This window comes from Equus caballus, chromosome 9 (assembly GCF_041296265.1).
Source record: "Equus caballus isolate H_3958 breed thoroughbred chromosome 9, TB-T2T, whole genome shotgun sequence".
NCBI classification, from domain to species: domain Eukaryota; kingdom Metazoa; phylum Chordata; class Mammalia; order Perissodactyla; family Equidae; genus Equus; species Equus caballus.
In genome coordinates, this window is record NC_091692.1 from 86,012,642 (window position 1) to 86,030,632 (window position 17,991).

Below are 17,991 nucleotides of genomic sequence, written 5' to 3' on the forward strand. Positions count from 1 at the left end.
TGTGGGTTTGTCTGGCCAGAGAAAAAATTCAACTCACATGAGACAGAATAGCAAGAGAAAATTAAACAAAGCTTTATGAGGACCATGGCCCAGGGCCTTTCTTCCCAAAGGCAGAAAGGGCACTGAAGAAGTGGGGTGCACAGAGCGGTTATATACCCCCAAACAGGGTGTTTGACATATGATTGAAATGTCCCTCCCACAATAATCACAAGATTGCCCTGTCAGGGGCTGGCCCCGTGGCCGAGTGGTTAAGTTCGCGCGCTCCACTGCAGGCAGTCCAGTGTTTCGTTGGTTCGAATCCTGGGCGCGGACATGGCACTGCTCATCAGACCACGCTGAGGCAGCGTCCCACATGCCACAACTAGAAGAACCCACAACGAAGAATATACAACTATGTACTGGGGGGCTTTGGGGAGAAAAAGGAAAAAAATAAAAAAAATCTTTAAAAAAAAAAAAAAAAAAAAAAAAGATTGCCCTGTCAGCACAGCACTTGATGGACACAGCAGATAGTGGGTCTGCTATCTCAGAGGGCGTAGCAGGAGGCAAGTCTATTGTCCTGAGCTGGGTGGTCACAGGTGAGTGCAGCAATCAGTTCCTAGCCTAAGGAAAGATGTTTAATCCTTAAAGAAATGCTAATGTTGGGAGGGGGAGGGAAGTCAGTTCCAGGAGGTTACCAGACAAGCACAATAAACAAATGCAGATTTAAGTCCTTGCCTTCCACATTGATTAAGAGTTTCTAGAGACAAGGTCATCTCCTTTCTTCTTCCTGGTACAGAGAGGGAGGCACCTTTACAGATAGAGATTTACCTTACAAATGTAAATGTGTCCTAATAAAGGGCAAGCAAGTTCCATTCCTCAGAGCCTCCTTCCCTGTCCCAGTTTATCAAAAGCAATCAGCCTCAAATAATCCTCATGCCAAAGAGACATATCTTGGGGTGGCCAATTCCAGTCCCCACACTTTACAATATGATTTCACACATCTCTATCACCGGAACAGGTTTGCCTACAGCACAAACTCATTAGCCGATATTTACACCTTCAGGCAAGGCACTACACCAAAAATATTAAATAGACATGATCCAATACTTTAGTCAAACTGGTACCAAGTGCCAGTAATGTGTAAGGCAATGGGAATGCACAGCTGGAAAAGTCTCTGCTATACTGCAGCTCAACTCATGAGAGTAAGTGATGCAACCCAAGACCTAAAGCTCATCAGAAGGTGGAAATGTACTGTGAACATGTTTGGGTATTAAAACCCAGTCCAGTGATGCCTGTGGGAGCACCAAAGCAACCCCTGGCCAGTGCCCCAGATTAGCGTTAGCATGAGATCCTCCAATCAGAGGAACCACAGGACTGATGTTTGACTTACCACTGGGCTTTTATTTAGCTGAATGAAGTAAGAGTTGAATTGCAAGAAAAATAAAAGAGATTTGTTTGCAGGCTGTAAAGGAAAGGAAAGAGTAGTTGCTGGAGAGAAACACTGGAAAAGAGAAGACAGAATTCTCAGGTAGAGATATATTTATATATTATATATATATATAATATTCTTTTTTTACTTAGGTATAACTGACATATAACATTATATTAATTTCAGGTGTATAAGATGATGCTTTGATATTTGTATATATTGTGAAATGATCACACAATAAGCCCAGTTAACATCCAGCTCAGGCAGATATTCTGATGAGATTTTGCTACATGTTGGGAAGAAATCCACAAAATCCTCAGTAAAATTTACCTTCCATGATGATGCTTCTTTCTGCAGTCATTAGTGCTACTAACGGATAAGCAGTCCTCTTCTTTTTCAGTCACACTGGAGATGGATCTCCTGACCTCTTTGTGATTGGCTAAGGCCATGTACTAGTTTTCTAGGGCTGCTCTAACAAAGTATCCCAACGTGGGTGGCTTACAACGGCAAAAACTTACCCTCTCACAGTTCTGGAAGTTAGAAGTCCAAACTCAAGGTGTCAGCAGGACCACACTCCCCCAAAGACTTCAGAAGAGAATCCCTTCTTTCTTCTTCCTAGCGTCTGGGAGTTTGAATGACATTGGAATGCCTTTGATTGGTATTGGAATGCAAGGAATCCTTGGCATGTGTTGGCTTGCAGCGGCAGCACTGCAATCTGTGCCTCCATCATCACGTGGCATTCTTCCCTCTTGTGTCTGCCCCTGTGTTTTCTCCCCTTCTTATAAGAACACCATTCATATTGGATTAGGGCCACCCTAAACGAGTATGATCTCATCTTGACTTGATAACATGTGCAAAGACCCTATTTCCAAATAAGATCACATTCATAGGTTCCAAGAGGGTAGGACTTCAGCATATCATGTTAGAGGATGTAGTTCAACCCGTAACAGCACACATAAATGGTTTTTGCCAATACATGTGAGCAGAAGTAACATTTGTCTTCTCCAGGCTACAGCACTTACTTTTGGTATAAAACCTGATATAGTTCTGCTAAATTTGGGGATAATTTGTCATGCAACCATATATAAGTAATATACCTGCTATTCTTTATTAGCCAGGTGGCCTTGATAAATTGCTTAACCTTTCTGGGCCTCAGAATGCTCCTCTGTAGATGACCTTAATAATAACATCTAAGTCATAAGGTTATTGTGAGCTATACATGAGATAATACATCTAAACTACTAGAACAGTGCTGAGAACACAGTAAGTCCTCAATAAATATTAGCTATTGTTTTTATTATAATTCCTACAGCAGACATTAGCATCTGGTAGATAAAGTCACACCTGAGATAGTAGCTTACTCAGGAGTTGAATAGTTTACACGTGTAAAAAGAAATCTAACTCAAAACACCTCAAATGATAAAGGAAATTGTCCAGTTAACAAAACTGAGGTCTGGAGATGAGGGCTTGAGGAAAGTGATTAAGGTCTTTAAATCCTCTTCTCTACAATTTTCCAGGCTCAGCCCTCTGTCATCTCTCAGATGTTCCTGAGGCTGGCTTCCAACATGAGAGCCAAACAGCCACAGCAATCTTAGGCCTCAAGCACTTATAACAATCCAAAAGAAGAAAGAGTTTCTCTTCATCCAATCATGAAGCCAGGGTTTCACACTGAGTGGACCTATGTTGAGACATGTAACCATGCCTGTAGCTATCAATTTTGACCATGGGAAAGCCCATCACTGCCTGGGTTACAGGCCCTTCCTTGAGCCAATCACAATGTGAAGATGTCAGTGGTGTAGCATCAGCACAGAAGGGATCATTTCTTGGAAATATGAGTGTGGTCAATCTTCTGATACCACACAGGTGCTGCTAACAGAGGAAAGACACAACAGGAAATGAGGGGGGCAATAATAATGTAGACTATAGACTAGAGGAAGAGGAGGCTATTGCTATAGTCCAAATTAGAGCTCAGAGGACTTGCAGTAAGGCATTTGGGAACAATGAGGGAAAAGAGGCAATATGGGTAAGAGTGAGAGTTGGGAAGTTTACAGAAACACAACAGGACTTGGTACCTGAGTGGGCGGGGTGGATGAGGAAGAAAAGGGAGTTGAAGAGTTTCAATACTAAATCAATGAGAACGAATGACACTTACAAAGCTAAAGACCTCAGATGGACACATGGATTAATAATAGATTAAATAGCTATTGAGTGTCTACTAAGTGCCAGACTCCAGGTCTTCACTCCCCATCCTCCTGCCACACTGGTTTCTATAAATTGTTAGGACTTGACAAGCTATTTCCAATCTCAAAATTTTGTGTTTCATGTTCCCTCTTCCATGTTTTTTCATGGTTTTTTGAATTGCTGATTCTTTCTCTGACCACTCTATCTAAAGAAGAGCATCCCCAAATCATCTTTAACAACATCTTATTCGTTAGAAAATCCTATCAGAAAATATTCATCTTTATCTGCTCCCCATTTTAGAATAAAAGTTCTATTAAGGCAGAATACTTTTATGTCTTTTCCCTACATGTAGGACAGTCCAACAATTAGCAAGAGTACAAAAATATTTTTGAATGAATGAATGAGTGAGAGAGTCAATGAAAGGATTGAGGATCAACAATCTACAAGATAAACCCTAGCCCCTGTCCTTATGGAGCCTGCATTATAGAGAGCCAAAATGAACCATAAGGACCACAGGATATTAACTTAATAGCCAGATACATAGTGAATTTAGTACATTCAAAATACTTCTGTGCATCAAATTTCTACCTACTCTTTCTCTATTAAAATATATCATAAAAAGGCAAAGTGTAAGAATAGATCTTCTAGTACCTAAAACCACAATCCTGAGCAATCTAGAGCCTCCCGTATTTTCACTTCCTTTTGAGAGCACTTTCTCTTCAACTTATGTTTTGTTTCCTTCTGAATTTTGATCCTATTTTGATCCCAAGTACTGTCTCCATTTGACAGAGGGGGACAATCTTAGCTGTAGAGGGGAAATAGGACTTTGTAGAAGATGTGTTATGGTAATGTTCTCACGCTCAGTTTTGGGTGGAGAATAGATTCTTGTGCACATTGGCAGCAAACAGTCTTTTACTGCATCTACTGTTCAGCCCTTCTCTAGGGCCGGATTTGAAAAACTAGCGGTCTGTGAATGGTTGCCTATGACAAGGACATACAGTGAATGGTGGGGATAGGTCTAGGTGGGAATCAGGAGGCCTGCATTGTCTCACAAATCTTCTGAAATAGACATGAACATTCACATGCAGCAGAAATGGAAACTGATGCTCAGAGAGATTAAATCACTGCTCACATTTACACAGCTAGTCAATCAGATTCCTAACACTGGTCTTTCTGACTCAAAGGTCTCCATCCTCCCTGTTAAACGTTGCAGTCGGGGAATAGCATACACAGTCATTCACTCCTCCATGCACTGAATGCACCTGAAACCGACCTGGTAAGTTCTACCAACCTTGGTTACAATTATATGTGCCTGATCCCTCATTTGCCATATTAGTAAGAAGTCATTTCCCTTGGGACTCTCTACTGCCACTAACTTGTACCAAAACGCAAAGCATATATTGTCCAAAAGTGTAGCTCTTTCAAAATTGGTTCTAGAGATCTGCTCTACGGCCTAGTGCCTATAGTCAACAATATTGTATTGTATACTTAAAAATTTGTTAAGAGGGTACATCTAACATCGAGTATTCTTACCACACATAAAAAGGGATGCGGGAAACTTCTGGAGGTGATGGATATGATGATGGTTTCATGAGTGTATGCTTATTTCCAAAGTCATCAAATTGTATACATTAAATATGCACAATGTTTTGTATATCAATTAAATTACATCAGAGGAGTAAAGATACCAAATTCCAGCCTGTTGCCACTGGCAAGACCTCTTGTCATTCTAGGTTGTTGTAATGGAATACTGGTCACTATAGCAATACTCCATCACTAGCCGAGCTCTTTATTGACAGCACTTACATTCTTTGAAGGAAAATGATCTCACTCTTTCACGGGCAATAGTAGCCGAAAGGATTCCAGACTGAGACTAGAGTTCAGTTTCACCACCATGTTGGGCTTCTGTTCCCTGGAGCACAGCACTGGGTCGAAGGCGGCTGAATCTGGAAGAGATTTTGACGTCACTCACGGTATGAGGCAACCACTCCACCCCCAAGGTGATTTAGATCCAGGCCATCAGCCTAAGTCTTCCATTCTGAAGGGGAATTTTATTTGGAGAATCTCATTGCCTTTTCCTGCAACCAAATCTTCAGCAGGTCCACCCAGCTTCACTCCAATAATTTTCTCTTAATTAGAATCTCAGGTAGAGAGGCCAGTTTGTTGTCCTTTCTCTTTTAAAAAGCCATGGGACCCTCGTGTAGATTTACTCACCTCCTCCTCTACAGTGGTCATCATACCATTGATCTGGAGAGCGGCACTCTTGATAAAGTTGTAAAAGTTTCTGCTATACGTTATCTCAATACAATGGCTGTGTTTCCCTCACTGTATATTTGCATTTAAGTGGCCCACTCAAATGAGCCTTCCCAAGAAAGTTAGCTTCCTTCGATTAAGATCTTAAAACAAATAAAAACACACTTTCTATTTTAGTACAGCTCGATCAACATTTAAATGATATTTATGGAGCATTTGCTCAGTCTCAGACATTGAATACAATGTCCCAGTCTACACCGTTTTTTTTTTTCTTGAGGAAAATTAGCCCTGAGCTAACATCTGCTCCCAATTCTCCTCTTTTTACTGAGGAAGACTGGCTCTGAGCTAACATCCGTGCCCATCTTCCTCCACTTTATATGTGGGGTGCCTACTGCAGCATGGCTTGCCAAGTGGTGCCATGTCTGCACCCGGGATCTGAACCAGCAAACCCTGGGCCGCCGAAGTAGAATGTGCGCACATAACTGCTGCACCACTGGGCCAGCCCCTGGTCTATGCCTTTTTGAGCTCAGAGTTCAAAAAGTGGGTAAATAACAGTAGACCTCATTATAAGAAAACGTAGTAAACACCATAAGAGAATAACATATGCAATGCCACAGGGGCACCCAAGAAAGAAATTAATTTTATATGGGGAAGGGAAGACAGGAGCAGTAGGCAGTGAAGAGGCAACACTTAAACCAAGAGTTGAAGATATTTGATCAAGCAGAGAAAGTAGGACAAATATTTGCAAAGGGACAAATATTTCCTGCCCACTTGTTAAAGGAGGCAGGAAGCTAAGTATACAAGTAAGCCATGGCAAAGTAGAGCAGAGTTTTTGCCAATACCGAATGTCTTAGTCAGTTTGGGCTGCTATTCAAAAAGTACCATAGACTGGGCTGCGTGGCTTAAACAACAGAAAGTTATTCCTCACAATTCTGATGGCTAGAGCTCCAAGATCAAGGTGCCAGCCAATTTGGTTCATGGTGAAGGCCCTCCTCCTGGTTTGTAGGCAGATGCCTTCTTGCTGTATGCTCACATGGTGAAGAAAGAGATTATCTCTCCTTCGTCTCTTCTTCCATGGACACTAATTCCATTTATTAGGGCTCCACTCCCATGACCTAATTACGTCCCATAGGCCCCATCTCCAAATACCATCTCATTTGGGGATTAGGCTTCAACATATGAATTTGAGGAGGACACAAACATTCAATCCATAGCATCAAATTATTGAGAGATCCAAAATTAAAGCTCAGTGCCTGCTTTGAAGGAAAACTCTAGAGAATACCCCAGCTTTCAGTTTGTAATCCCTGCAGGGCTACACCTAGAACTGGGGGCAAATACAAATTCAGTTATAGCCAAACAAAGATTGCAACCATGCCTTGAAAGAGCCCCATGATCAACTGGATTATGATGATTTGCCATTATCCTGGATGCCTATTAGAGAATAGGATGAACTCTTCCCAGAAGAAGAGAGCATAATTAAGGGCCTCTACAATTTTCCACATACATGCTATACATACACACACACAATTTCTTCAATATAAAAATAACAAACATGTATCGGCACAAAAATGGACACATAGATGAATGAAACAGAATTGAAAGCCCAGAAATAAAACCACATATCTGTGGACAGTTAATCTTTGACAAAGGAGACAAAAATGTACAATGGAGAAAGGAAAGTCTTTTCAATAAATGATGCTGGGAAAACTGGACAGCCACATGGAAAAGATTGAAAGTAGACCATTATCTTGTACCATACACAAAAATTACTCAAAGTGGATTAAAGATTTGAATGTAAGACATGAAACCATAAAACTCCTGGAATAAAATATAGGCAATACTCTCTTTGGCACTGGTCTTAGCAGCAAATTTTCGAATACCATGTCTACTCAGGCAAGGGAAACAAAAGAAAAAAATTAACTAATGAGTATACATCAGACTAAAAGCTTCTGAAATACAAATGAAACCAGGAACAAAACAAAAAGACAACCTATGAAATGGGAGAAAATATTTGCAAATCATATATCCAACAAGCGGTTAATTTCCAAAATATACAAAGAACTCATACAGCTTAACAACAAAAAAACAACCTGAACAAAAAATGGGCAGAGGATATGAACATTTTTACAAAGAAGATATACAGATGGCCAACAGACACATGAAAAGATGTTCAACATCACTACTTATTAGTGAATATATATATATATTATATATATATATACACACACACACACAATGGAATACTACTCTGCCATAAAAAAGATAAAATTGTTTCATTTGCAACAACATAGATGGACCTTCAGGGTATGATGTTAAGCAAAATAAGCCAGATAGAGAAAGATAAATACTGCATGATTTCACTCATGTGTGGAAGATAAACAAACACCTGGATAAAGAGAACAGATTAGTGGTTACCAGAGGGGAAAGGGGCCGGGGATGCGCAAAAGGGGTAAAGGGGCACATAGGTATGGTGACAGAAAAAAGTTAAACTACGGGTGGTGAGCACGATGCAGTCTATACAGAAATGGACAAAAATAATGTATACCTGAAATTACACGATGTTATAAGCCATTATGATCTCAATAAAATAATTGAAAAAATTAACAAACATAAGAAAACCAAGATGGACATTAAAAAGATACAGAAATAGATCCATCAATGACCCGTATTCAGTTTCTAATGCTGCACAACAAACCATCACACACTCAGAGAGTTAAAACAACATCATTTACTGTCTCACAGTTTCTAAAGGTCAGAAGTCCATGCACAGTATAGCTGGACTCTCTGAACAGAGTCCACAAGGCTGAAATCAGCGAGGCTGCGCTCTTATCTGGAGTTTGGGATCCTCTTCCAAGTTCGATCAGTTGTTGGAAGAATTGACAGCCCCGTTTTCTTCTTGTTTGTTCAGCTCTTAGAAGCCACCCTCAAGTCCTCCCCATGTGACCCTCTGGCAAACTGGCAGCTTCCTTCTTCAAAGCCAGCCACCAGAGAGTTTCTCTTTAGTCTGCTGTGAAGAAGTCATCACAGAAATGACTATCTCATCATGTTTGTTACCCATCGTAACCTAAACAGGGAGTGTTATCCCATCACACTCACAGGTACCACCCACATTCAAGAGGGAGGGAATTATACATGCAATGTACACAGGTGAAAGGAGGGTGGAACTTGGGGCCCATCTTAAAATTCTGCCTGCCGCATGACCCAGATATTGTTTTTAACTATGATTGATGTGTAAAATAAAGTGGATGACAAAATGGACAATTTCACCAAAGAAATTAAACCAATAAAACATTCAAATAGAGACTTACAGCTAGGATATACAACTATGTACTGGGGCTTTGGTGAGATTAAAAAAAAGAAGAAAAAGGGAAAATTGGCAACAGATGTTAGCTCATGGCTAATCTTCCTCACCAAAAGAAAACAAAAAAAGCTGGGCAAAACACATTCAAATAGAAATATTAGAACTGAAAACTGCAATAGCTAAAATTAAGAAATCAATAGGTAGGCTTAGCAGCAAATTAGGTGCAGCAGAAGAATGGATTAATCAAATGGAAGCTAAATGAGTAGAAAATATATAGGCTGAAGCAAGGAGAGTAAAAAATATGACAAATACAGAAAGGGGTTAAGATTAGATAGAAAGATAGATATAGATCACATATATCTACATATATTAAATTCATTATATAAATGATATATATAAAGGATAAATTCATTATATAAATTCATTATATAAATGATGAATATATAAATTCATTATATAAATTATATAAATGGTATATATATATGAGTGATAAGGTATGAAGTTCTAATATATATGCAATTGAAGTCCCAGAAAAAGATGAAAGAATGACACAAAAAGAATATTGAAAGAGAAAAAATGGCTGACAATTTTCTAAAATAAAAAAAAAGATATTAAGCCACCCAAGAAGGATAAATGCAAAGGAAATCACACCTACGCATATCATAATCAAACAACTGAAAAGAAATCAAAAACAAAGAAAAAATGCATTAACTTCAAAGAAGAAAAAATAAGACTTAAGGCTGACTTCCCACCAGAAACAATAGAAGCCAAAGACAATGGAAGAACATCTGTAAAGGCTGGAAAACAGGTAATAAACACAAATGTAGAACTCTGTACTCAAAGAAAATAACCTTCAAAGTAAAGGTAATATAAAGACACTTCCAGACAAGAAAAAACTGAGATAATTCATTTCCAGTAGATCTGCATAAAAAGAAAAGAGAAATTTTCAGGTAGAAGGAAAACGATCCCAAATGGGAACACAGAAATTAAGGCAGAAATGAAGATTAACAGAAATGTTAAACATGTTGGTAAGACTAAATGAATATAAACTATACAAAAAAATTAAAATTTTAAGGGGTTTAAAATACGTGACAAATTATAATGAATATAAATTACATAAAAAAGAGAGTAATCAATAGAGAGTAAATTAATTTAAAGCATTCAAATCCCTAGAATTGTTTGGGAGGTGGTAAAACGTTAATTTATATAAAAATATCATATGATCCAGCTATTCCACATCTGGGTATGTACCCAAAGAACATGAAAACACTAATTCAAAAACGTGTGTACACCCCTATGTTCATCGCAGCATTACTCACAATAGCCAAGACTTGGAAGCAACCCATGTGCCTATCAAGGGACAAATGGATAAAGAAAATGTGGTATATATATATATATATATACAATGGAACGCTACTCAGCCATAAAAAAGACAAAATTATGCCATTTTCAACAATATGGATGGACTTTAAAAGTTTATTACACTAAGCAAAATAAGTCAGACAAAGACAAATACCATACCATTTCACTCAAATGTAGAAGATAAACAAACAAACACATAGATAAGGAGAACAGATCAGTGATTACCAGAGGGGAAGAGGCTGGGGGGAGAGTTAAAGGGGGAAAGGGACACATATATATGGTGATAGATAAAAACTAGACTATTGGTGGTGAGCACGATGCAGTCTATCCAGAAACTGAAATATAAGAATGTACACATGAAATTTATACAATGTTATAAACCAATACGACCTCAATAAAAGAGTTTTTTTAAATACTGATTTATGTTAAATTTAATAAATATAGGATCAATCTTGTAATCTCTAGGAAAGCTACTCGGAACGTAACAAAAAACGTTTAACTAAAAATCTAATAAAGAGAGGCAATGGGATTTAAAATTATTTATGTATTCTTAAATGAAGCTAGAAAGAAAAAATTAAACACAAAACAAGTGGATCAAATAAAAAATAAATAATAAGAAATTGTAAAAGTATAGTAATTACATTTAATGTTAATGGACTGAATTCTCTAATTGGAAGACACACACTGTCAGGCTAGAAAAAAACTGTATGCTGCTTACATGTAATACAGCTTAAATGTAAGGACACAGAAAGCTTGAAAGTCAAGGAATTTAAAAGGTAAACTATGCAAAATGGCACCAAGAGAACTCTAGTATAGCTATGCCAATATCATCGATATACTTGAGAAGGTGCGAAGGTGAGAAGGTGTTTTAGAGATAAAGAGATATATTTCCTGATATGAGGTCAACTCACCAAATGTAATAATTCTAAATTTACATGCACCCAATAGCATACATCAAATGTATAAAGTGAAACTTTAGAGGAAAAGGACAAACAGAAATATAATCATAATGGGAGATGAATGTGGCACAGAAGTCCTCACCAAACTGAGGCCAGTCTCTCTTCCCTGAATGTAACGCCCATGTTTCACTACACCCTGGTGGAATTGCAGGACTCATTGTTCCCCCATCCATATATTTTGGTTTTTAACATTTCTAGGCTTTCATACACCGCTACTTCTTCTCCGCATGCTCTTCAAGTAGTCCTGAATATTCTTACCCTACATTGTCACCAAGGCTCAGCTCCGTTATCACCTCTTCCATGGAGCCTTCCCAGAGTCCCCTAACTGAGAATATATAATTTCTCCTAAATTCAAAATTAGTTCAAAGCTCTTGGCATTTTTTACCTTAAATTCTACTTATTTTTGAAGTCTCAATGTCTCCTTTTATTAAGGCAGAGCTTCCATATGCTTCAACTTTGTATGGATTATGCCTGACAGAACATGGTCCAAACCATAGTGGGAGGTCCATAGATACCTGTTAAATAAATGTATGATGAATTTTCCCATTCACTTTTCTCCCCAAAATGTCAGCCAACTCAAAAACATTAGAGAAAGAATTAGAAATCCGTTTTTGGAGAAAATGAGCCTCATTTCAGACAAGAATTCCTCAATCAGAACCATCTAGAACTTCTGCAGTTGACTGTCCTTCAAAAGGAGCTCTCTGGAAGCTGTGACAGATTCCATGGACACAGAAAATCCTGTCTTGCCAAAACCTGAGGTACTGGTCATCTTCTCAGCCTAAAGCAGCCATGATTGCTTAGAGCTGACAACTCTTACTGTGTTCTCTTGCATACAAACAGTTCACTAAAGCTACGCAGGGGCCGGCCCTGTGGCTGAGTGTTAAGTTCGCGCGCGCCGCTTCAGTGGTCCAGGGTTTCGGCTCAGGCCATGCTGAGGCGGCGTCCCACATAGCACAACCAGAGGCACTCACAACCAGAATATACAACTATGTACTGGGGGGCTTTGGAAAGAAGGAGGAGGAGGAGGAGGAGGAGGAGCAGGAGAAGAAAAAAAAAACAAGATTGGCAACAGTTGTTAGCTCAGGTGCCAATCTTTAAAAAAAAAAAAAAAAGGAAAGCTATACTATTTCTATTTCCTTCACCCCTAATTTTCTCTGTGTGAGTTAAACAGGGAGGACAGGTAAAAGTGGCTGAGGTATTAGAGTGACATGCTTTAGCAACCCAGTGCTTCCAAAAGAGTGGCTTGACTTTGACAAGATGCTTTAATGTCTTTAAGTCTCTGTGTCATCATTTATAAAGGGGAAATAATAACACCACTTATTTTGTAGGGTTGTTGTGAGAATTAGATGAGAGAATCCATGTGAGGCCACCCAGCAATGCCTGTGAAGAAAGGTAGGCTCTTTCACCACCTTCCCCTCCTCTTAGGAGGCCATTTCCCTTGTTGAGAAAACACTTCAGAAAACCCATCATCTCCCTGGGCAAGTAGAGAGATTCATCCCGGCTGCCTGGCATTTTCAGAAGCCTTGCAGCCATTCTGAAGATTCTGCGGGCAATGGATGAAACTAGATTTCCAATAAACTACTCCACACCAGGACATCCCCCAGCCGGAGAGGCCGACTTCAGTCCAAAATTGAGCTGAGTTTGCCATCTAGAGGATGTCCATGGACAGGCAGGCACCAGCACCTACTTTGGCGCTGAAACAGAGGTAAGGCCTCATTCTTTTGCTGACCAACAGTGGGGGAGGAGCTGCTATGAACCACACCCTGCAGGAACGGGGCACAAGGCAGCCCCCGCCCTCAGAAAGCTCACAGTCTAGTGGGGAGTTCACACTCTAGATCGATTTTAGTGTCCAAAGTGAGACCCAGTTTCTGGCAGGAGGAAGAGTCCTTCCTCTAACAGTACAGAGTAGATTTGCCCACTGATAAATCACACAGCCAGTAAGTAGAGGGACTGAGCTGAGTCTCACACTCAGGACTTGGGTTCCAATCTCCAGGACAATCAACGACAGTTGTGTTGGACATCAGAGTGCCCTACCCCCACATTTTACAGCCAAGGGGAAGTACGGTGGACTGGCCTGGGCCACACAGCCAGAAAGTAGCAGAGATGGATGTGAAGCCACTCTTGAAATGCCTGTGCTCCTTCTAGGACACCAAGAGATTGACCTAGTGTAGTGTAGACACAAGGGCTGTGTATGGAGTTTTCTGGCCTGTGTGTCGTTCAAGGGCAGGTATGCAGAAGCCAGTTGTTTTTATATCTTGTTGAGGCCCCCACTCACCAACAACTGAATAAATAGGGAACCTTGGCCTCTGGCCTAGATTCACATATCTCTTCTCACCCTGTAAATCCGGTCCATCTGGAGACAGCCTCTCTGACTTTCTTGGGTGTTCGTTCAGTTGCTGGGAATGTCTCTCCGTTTGGAATTGTGCTTATGGACCACAAATCCCTTAGCTTATGAAAGGTGGCAATGAGGCTAATACAATTAAGGACCTTTAAACTGGAAAAGAAATCTCTTTTCCAGAAGCAAGAATGTGCTCCAGGGTATTGAACATAGCACCAACATTATATCCTTTTCAGGCCTCTATCATAGCTCTTTAATGCATTTGTGGCCAGTTTTAGTTCATCCACATAGTCATTAAACTCACTCACTTCCACATCCCCTATGTGCTGAGTACTGTGCTAATTAGGCAAAGCACGGAGGATTCCGTGATGAACACGGCAGCCACCATCACTGCCTTCATGGAGCTTGAAAGTCATTATGGAGATAATTATGTCAAGTTATGATGAATGCACGAAAAGGAAAAAGACGGCTGCTCTGAGTAAATGCCAAGGATTCATTGACCACTGAATGAAACTGGATTTGTGACGAGATTTTCTGCCCACTCTCTATGTACCCATAGCATCCTATGCACACTTTTCTTAGAGCTCTGCTCAACATTTTTGTTGGTACTGTTTTTCATATTTTGTTTTGATTTTTGTTACAATTTATAATTGTCTGTTACATGCTCAAGACTCTCAGCTTCTTGAGGTCAGGGAAAAACTCTTATTTATCTCAGAATCCCTGGGTCTACTAAACAGTAACTGCTGGTTGACTTTTTTGAAAGGATCAAATTGAATCAGTCAATCAGTCTCAAATATTACAGATAAAACCACATCCATAAAGTTTTTAATTTGAAATGCATGAGACTCTAGACACAGTTATTGACAATTTATAAAAATTGTAGAATTGCCTGTTTCCCTCCAAGTATATCATTGCAAGTCGTTTATCATTTATTACACCAGCAATCTGTGAGGCATGGTGCTGGCTGCCAGCTAGAGCAGGAGACAAGCGTTTGCATAAAGAATCATAATATTCCAGGGGATGCTCAAAGAAGACCATGCCTAATAGTAGCAGGAATAATCAGAGTCACAAAAATAGGAATCATCAGGCTCATCTTTGCTGAAGGCCAAATTCACCTGAAATCCAACTATAATTATTGGAAATAGTGGAGCCCTCTGTCGTAGAAATGGGGGGAGGTGAGGGGTACATCAGAAGACTGTGTCACAAATGAACAGCCACTTGCCGGAGTACACTCAGTTTCTGTATACACAAATACGAAATCTTGAGAAACGATTTTTGCTACTCCCCAACCTGGTTTTTTTCTTTTTTTTCAAAGATTGGCACCTGAGCTAACATCTGTTGCCAATCTTCTTTTTCTTTTTCTTCTCCTCCCCAAACCCCCCTGGGATATAGTTGTATATTCTAGATCTAGCTCCTTCTAGTTCTGCTATGTGGGATGCTGCCTCAGTATAGCTTGATGAGCGGTGCCATGTCCGCGCCCAGGAGCCGAACTGACGAAACCCTGGGCAGCCGAAGCTGAGCATGCAAACTTAACCACTACGCCATGGCGCCGGCCCCATCCCAACTTGGTTTTCACTGTAGCTGGTTTTAGATAAACGGTCATGATATCCCCTGGTTGTGTCATGCCTTTCAATCCCATCCACCTGGAGCACCTTCGCTCACTCTCTAAGACTTGGGTCAAATCACACTTGGACCTGACAGCATTCCCCAATTCTTGAAAAGCTAGGCCCTGAGTGCATTGCACACACCTTTAGTCATAAGTTTTTAATAAGAAAGGCCAGTTAGTGCGAAAGAAGCTATGATTTCATGAGTCTCTATCTGCTACGTGCCCAGAACTGAGCTAGGCACTCATAGAATGATTTCATTTATTTAACAAAAAGCCACAACCTTGTAAATATTATTAACTCTATTTTATACATAATAAAAAGGCTGTTGAGACAGGCTGGGTCACTTCTCTGGGGGTGCCCAGATAATGCGCAATAGACCTAGGAACTTAATCCAGGTCCATCGCCCAAATCCCATTTTCTTACCCCTGTAAACCAATGTTTCTCAAAATGTTGCGTATGAGCTATAGGTATTGTTTGCAATATCTTTATTTTGTTTATTTTTATGTTTTATCTTCTATTAATGGCAAGTGATACTGGTTTTCAAGTTTTAGTAAGTATGTGAAGCTTCCTATTTAAAGAGAATTTTTTCCAATGAGAGCTTTAAAGAAATCTGTTATGTAAGTAACAGTACAGTTGGTGTGTGGATGGAGACAACACTGTGAATGTGATGCACAAGTGACTTATGTCTAGGAAACACTGCTTTGTCCTTTAAGTGCTTCCCTATTGCCTCCATGTCTGCCATTACTTCTTGATCTCTTTACCTTTAGACCAGAGTCTCTCAACTCTGAGTGCACGCTAGAAGTATCTAAGAACATTGATGTCCAAGCCCCATTCTAACCCAAGTAAGAATTTCTGGGAGTGAAGCCTAAACATTGATATTTTTTCAAATCTCCCCACATACTTCTTGTGGCAGTCAGGGTCAAGAACTTTGGGTACGACACACTGCCTGGCACATAATAGGAGATCAGTAATGATGGTTCAATGGAGAAATTACATCATCCTGGACTGCACCAAGCCCAAGCCCTGAAATGGGTCACTGGGGCCATATTTCTGATCATATCTTCTAGCATGTTCATTGAGCACATAATGTGATGCTGAACCAAAGGCCTCTTAATGGACAATCAGTCTGTTATGGAGTGAGACGCTATTATAACCAAACCAATATTAAATAATTCCCAATTCCTCATGCACATCAGTGCTTTGACTTTGCTTTTCTAGTTGCTGAAGGATTTGAGGCAACTTAACCCATCCAAGCAGAAGGCAGCCATGTTATAAAGGAGCAAGCTTTGGACCCAGAGGTGGTCCCAGTAGAGCCTTACCCTCATTGTGTGCTTTGTGTCCTTTAACTCCTCAGAGCTTCCTACCAATTACCCTAAGTGAAGCCGATAATGCCCAGCTCCCAGCTAAGGATCAGTGTGGTAGAGTGAAAAAAGGATGGATTTTAGAACAGACACACCCAAAATTAAATTACCTACCCACCACCTCAGACAAATCACTAAACCTCCATAAGCACTCACTTCCTCATGCTAAAATGAAAATGATCATATTTACCTTGTAGGATTGTTAAGGATTGGATACACTCTATGAGACGCTCTCCAAGAGCGTCTGGCACATGGTGGATACTCCATAGAGATGGATATATAACTTTTCTATGGTTGGAAGAAGGAATGAATGAGGATATATATAAGGCGATATAGGATTATGACAAATATCAGTGGTATACATTTCCCTCTTTATAAGAGAACACAGCATTTTTCTCATCCTTGGAGAGTCCCATTTACTTTTGTGCCTTCTCCAAAGAAAGATTGACTCAACAAGAAGATTCTTCAAGGCTTAGAAAAGCATGTCGCTTTACCGAGTGAATATATAGCTTTATGGAACAAGCAGCCTTTTATAATAATTCTATCATTATTTTACATTAGTTGGAAAAGATATAAATGCTGAAAATTTAAATGATATTTATAAGATATTAACACTGAAAAGAGACTTGGTTTTGTTTGTGTTTGAAGAACAAAGCCTGAGAAAGAGCTATGTTGTGGGATGAAATCTTGGCCTGAAAATATGCCCCAAAGGACTAACTAAAATGGTTCCTTGGACCCTTATTACATTGATAACTCAAAGCTTCTCTAATAGAGAAGCATCACTTTCAAATCCTTCAAATAGCCAGAGTTAAACCTCAAGACTATTTTCTCATTATCTGCATAAAAGGAAATTCTCCCTCCTACTTATTGAGCAAATACTTATTGAGTTCCTGCTGGATGCAGTGCACCATTTCAATTCACAATATTTTTTAATACTCACCATATGGAAGTAACTATCCTAAGTATCTTCTCTTCTAATCCTCTTACTTTAACCTTGTGGCAATCTATTTAAATCAAGTTACAACATCATCATCATCATCACCACCACCACCACCATCGTAACTACCAGTCATTAAGAACTTACTAGGTAAACTCTGCTAAGTTCTTTAGAGACATTATCTCAATCCAATCCTCCCATTAACCTTAACAAATACGCACTCTTGATATCCAATTTATGGAGGAAGAAGCCAAAGCTTAGAGAAAAGGAATTTGTTCAAGGTC

At 39.7% G+C, this 17,991-nt stretch overlaps 1 long non-coding RNA gene across 1 annotated transcript in view; it reads right to left on the bottom strand.

Annotated features, from left to right (window-relative positions):
• Nucleotides 1-1,843: 1,843 nt before the first annotated feature.
• The window catches only part of LOC111775034 (uncharacterized), a 130,184-nt gene continuing 114,036 nt past the window's right edge, over nucleotides 1,844-17,991 (bottom strand). Inside the window, exon 4 of the long non-coding RNA XR_002810505.2 lies at nucleotides 1,844-5,535. This is a non-coding gene — a long non-coding RNA (uncharacterized lncRNA). The remainder of the gene's footprint in view (nucleotides 5,536-17,991) is intronic.